We start from the raw sequence: 5,211 nt of genomic DNA on the forward strand, positions 1-5,211 counted from the left end.
CACCTCAGTGATGGCGGCTTGTTCTTCCTCTTGAAGGTCTTATGGAGTGCTTGAGCTCCTCAATATCTCTTCCTTGTCTTTGTTGCTCCTTTCTCATGATTCTTTGATCTTCTCTAATTTCATGGAGAAGGATGGAATGTTCTTGGTGCTCCACCCTTAGTTGTCCCATGTTGGAACTCAATTCTCCTAGGGAGGTGTTGATTTGCTCCCAGTAGTTTTGTGGAGGAAAGTGCATCCCTTGAGGCATCTCAGGGATCTCATGATGAGAGGGGTCTCTTGTTTGCTCCATCCTTTTCTTAGTGATGGGCTTGTCCTCATCAATGGGGATGTCTCCTTCTATGTCAACTCCTACTGAATAACAGAGGTGACAAATGAGGTGAGGAAAGGCTAACCTTGCCAAGGTAGAGGACTTGTCCGCCACCTTATAGAGTTCTTGGGCTATAACCTCATGAACTTCTACTTCTTCTCCAATCATGATGCTATGAATCATGATGGCCCGGTCTAGAGTAACTTCGGACCGGTTGCTAGTGGGAATGATTGAGCGTTGAATAAACTCCAACCATCCTCTAGCCACGGGCTTGAGGTCATGCCTTCTTAATTGAACCGGCTTCCCTCTTGAATCTCTCTTCCATTGGGCGCCCTCTTCACAAATGCCAGTGAGGACTTGGTCCAACCTTTGATCAAAGTTGACCCTTCTTGTGTAAGGATGTTCATCTCCTTGCATCATGGGCAAGTTGAATGCTAACCTTACATTTTCCGGGCTAAAATCCAAGCATTTCCCCTGAACCATAGTAAGCCAATTCTTTGGATCCGGGTTCACACTTTGATCATGGTTCTTGGTGATCCATGCATTGGCATAGAAATCTTGAACCATTAAGATTCCGACTTGTTGAATGGGGTTGGTAAGAACTTCCCAACCTCTTCTTCGAATCTCATGTCGGATCTCCGGATATTCACTCTTTTTGAGTGAAAAAGGGACCTCGGGGATCACCTTCTTCAAGGCCACAACTTCATAGAAGTGGTCTTGATGCACCCTTGAGATGAATCTCTCCATCTCCCATGACTCGGAGGTGGAAGCTTTTGCCTTCCCTTTACTCTTTCTAGAGGTTTCTCCGGCCTTGGATGCCATAAATGGTTATGGAAAAACAAAAAGCAATGCTTTTACCACACCAAACTTAAAAGGTTTGCTCGTCCTCGAGCAAAAGAAGAAAGAAGAGAGTACAAGAAGAAGAAATGAGGAAGAAGGGAATGGCTTTGTGTTCGGCCAAAGAGGGAAGAAGTAGTGTTTAGGGTGTGTGAAAATGAAGGAGTGAAGATGGGTTTATATAGGGGTGAAGAGGGGGGTAGGGTTCGGCCATTATGGGTGGGTTTGGGAGGGAAAGTGGTTTGAATTTGAATGGTGAGGTAGGTGGGGTTTTATGAAGGATGGATGTGAGTGGTGAAGAGAAAGATGGGATTTGATAGGTGAAGGGTTTTTGGGGAAGAGGTGTTGAGGTGATTGGTGAATGGGTGAAGAAGAAGAGAGAGGGTGGTGGGGTAGGTGGGGATCCTGTGGGGTCCACAGATCCTGAGGTGTCAAGGAAAAGTCATCCCTGCACCAAATGGCATGCAAAATCACGTTTTGAGCCAATCTTGGTGTTAAACACCGGGCTGGTGCCCATTTCTGGCATTTAACGCCAGGTTCTTGCCCTTTCCTGGCGTTTAACGCCAGTCTGGTGCCCCTTTCTGGCGTTAAACGCCCATCTGCTAGCCTTACTGGCGTTTAAACGCCAGTAGGTTTTTCCTCCAGGGTGTGCTGTTTTTCTTCCTGTTTTTCATTCTGTTTTTGCTTTTTCAATTGTTTTTGTGACTTCTTATGATCATCAACCTACAAAAAACATAAAATAACAAAAGAAAATAGATAAGATATAACATTGGGTTGCCTCCCAACAAGCGCTTCTTTAATGTCAGTAGCTTGACAGAGGTCTCTCATGGAGCCCCACAGATACTCAGAGCAATGTTGGAACCTCCCAACACCAAACTTAGAGTTTGAATGTGGGGGTTCAACACCAAACTTAGAGTTTGGTTGTGGCCTCCCAACACCAAACTTAGAGTTTGACTGTGGGGGCTCTGTTTGGCTCTGTTTTGAGAGAAGCTCTTCATGCTTCCTCTCCATGGTGATAGAGGGATATCCTTGAGCCTTAAACCCAAAGGATTCTTCATTCACTTGAATGATCAGTTCACCTCTGTCAACATCAATCACAGCCTTTGCTGTGGCTAGGAAGGGTCTGCCAAGGATGATGGATTCATCCATGCACTTCCCAGTCTCTGGGACTATGAAATCAGTAGGGATGTAATGGTCTTCAGCTTTTACCAGAACATCCTCTACAAGTCCATAAGCTTGTTTTCTTGAATTGTCTGCCATCTCAAGTGAGATTCTTGCAGCTTGTACCTCAAAGATCCCTAGCTTCTCCATTACAGAGAGAGGCATGAGGTTTACACTTGACCCTAAGTCACACAGAGCCTTCTTGAAGGTCATGGTGCCTATGGTACAAGGTATTGAAAACTTCCCAGGATCTTGTCTCTTTTGAGGTAATTTCTGCCTAGACAAGTCATCCAGTTCTTTGGTGAGCAAAGGAGGTTTGTTCTCCCAAGTCTCATTACCAAATAACTTGTCATTTAGCTTCATGATTCTCCAAGGTATTTAGCAACTTGCTCTTCAGTGACATACTCATCCTCTTCAGAGGAAGAATACTCATCAGAGCTCATGAAAGGCAGAAGTAAGTCCAATGGAATCTCTATGGTCTCATTTTGAGCCTCAGATTCCCATGGTTCCTCATTGGGGAACTCAGTGGAGGTCAGTGCACGCCCATTGAGGTCTTTCTCAGTGGCGTTCACTTTCTCTCCTTCCTCTCCAAATTCGACCATGTTTATGGCCTTGCACTCTCCTTTTGGATTTTCTTCTGTATTGCTTGGAAGAGTACTAGGAGGGAGTTCAGTAATTTTCTTGCTCAGCTGTCCCACTTGTGCCTCCAAATTCCTAATGGAGGACCTTGTTTCAGTCATGAAACTTTGAGTGGTTTTAATTAGATCAGAGACCATGGTTGCTAAGTCAGAGGGGTTCTGCTTAGAACTCTCTGTCTGTTGCTGAGAAGATGATGGAAAAGGCTTGCCATTGCTAAACCTGTGTCTTCCACCATTATTGTTGTTGAAACCTTGTTGAGGTCTCTGTTGATCCTTCCATGAGAAATTTGGGTGATTTCTCCATGAAGAATTATAGGTGTTTCCATAGGGTTCTCCCATGTAATTCACCTCTTCCATTGAAGGGTTCTCAGGATCATAGGCTTCTTCTTCAGATGAAGCATCCTTAGTACTGCTTGGTGCATTTTGCATTCCAGACAGACTTTGAGAAATCAAATTGACTTGTTGAGTCAATATTTTATTCTGAGCCAATATGGCATTCAGAGTATCAATCTCAAGAACTCCTTTCTTCTGACTTGTCCTATTGTTCACAGGATTCCTTTCAGAAGTGTACATGAATTGGTTATTTGCAACCATTTCAATGAGCTCTTGAGCTTCCGTAGGCGTCTTCTTCAGATGAAGAGATCCTCCAGCAGAGCTATCCAAAGACATCTTGGATAGTTCAGAGAGACCATCATAGAAAATACCTATGATGCTCCATTCAGAAAGCATGTCAGAAGGACATTTTCTGATTAATTGTTTGTATCTTTCCCAAGCTTCATAGAGGGATTCACCATCCTTCTGTCTGAAGGTTTGGACTTCCACTCTAAGCTTACTCAATTTTTGAGGTGGAAAGAACTTTGCCAAGAAGGCATTGACTAGCTTTTCCCATGAGTCCAGGCTTTCTTTTGGTTGTAAGTCCAACCATACTCTAGCTCTGTCTCTTACAACAAAAGGGAATAGCATAAGTCTGTAGACCTCAGGGTCAACCCCATTAGTCTTGACAGTGTCACAGATTTGTAAGAATTCAGCTAAGAACTGATGAGGATCTTCCAATGGAAGTCCATGGAACTTGCAATTCTGTTGCATTAGAGAAACTAATTGAGGCTTAAGCTCAAAGTTGTTTGCTCCAATGGCAGGGATAGAGATGCTTCTCCCATAGAAGTCGGGAGTAGGTGCAGTAAAGTCACCCAGCACCTTCCTTGCATTGTTGTTGTTTTCGGCTGCCAAGGGTTCTTCTTCTTTGAAGAATTCGGTTAGGTCCTCTATAGAGAATTGTGCCTTAGCTTCTCTTAGCTTTCGCTTCAAGGTCCTTTCAGGTTCAGGGTCAGCTTCAACAAGAATGCCTTTGTCTTTGTTCCTGCTCATATGAAAGGGAAGAGAACAAGAAAAATGTGGAATCCTCTATGTCACAATATAGAGATTCCTTGAGGTGTCAGAGGAAAAGAGAAATAGAAAGAAGAAGTAGAGAATTCGAACTTAGTGAGATAGAGTTCGAATTGTGCATTGAAGAGGAGTGGTACTCCATAAATAGAAGGATGTGTGAAGAGGGGAAGAGATTTTTCGAAAATTAAGTTAAAAAGTTTTTAAAAACATTTTGAAAAGCTTTAATTGATTTTCGAAAACCAAGAGTGGGAAAGAAATCAAGTAATTTTTGAAAAAGATTTTGAAATTAGAAATAAAAAAGATATGATTAAAAAGTTATGGTTTTAAAAAGATATGATTGAAAAGATATGATTTGAAAACAATTTAAATAAATTTGATTTTAAAAATTAATGACTTGCCTAACAAGAAAAGATATGATTCAAACATTAAACCTCTCTCAACAGAAAAGGCAACATACTTGAAATGTTCAATCAAATCATTAATTGTTAGCAAGTATCTTTGAAAAAGAAAAGAAATTGATTTTAAAAACATTTGATTGAAAAGATTTGATTTGAAAAAGATTTGATTTTGAAAAACTTTGAAAACTTGAAAAAAAATTGATTTGAAAACAAAATTCTCCCCCTTGTGCCATCCTGGCGTTAAACGCCCAGAATGGTGCACATTCTGGCGTTTAACGCCCAATGCACTACCTTTTTGGGTGTTAAACGCCCAACCAGGTACCCTGGCTGGCGTTTAAACGCCAGTCTGTCCTTCTTCACTGGGCGTTTTGAACGCCCAGTTTTTCTGTGTAATTCCTCTGCTGCATGTTCTGAATCTTCAGTTCCCTGTACTATTGACTTGAAAATAGAACCAAGATCAAATAAACAATGCATGCAAGACACCAAA

The 5,211-nt window shown here is 42.0% G+C and overlaps 1 non-coding gene across 1 annotated transcript; it reads left to right on the plus strand.

The window, feature by feature from the left end:
- The first annotated feature begins 3,666 nt into the window (after positions 1-3,666).
- LOC130977826 (small nucleolar RNA R71) lies at positions 3,667-3,774 on the plus strand. Its single transcript, XR_009085501.1, has one exon. It is a non-coding gene; the product is annotated as a small nucleolar RNA R71 (small nucleolar RNA).
- Positions 3,775-5,211: the final 1,437 nt, after the last annotated feature.

This window comes from Arachis stenosperma, chromosome 4 (genome assembly GCF_014773155.1).
Source record: "Arachis stenosperma cultivar V10309 chromosome 4, arast.V10309.gnm1.PFL2, whole genome shotgun sequence".
Taxonomy (NCBI): Eukaryota; Viridiplantae; Streptophyta; class Magnoliopsida; order Fabales; family Fabaceae; genus Arachis; species Arachis stenosperma.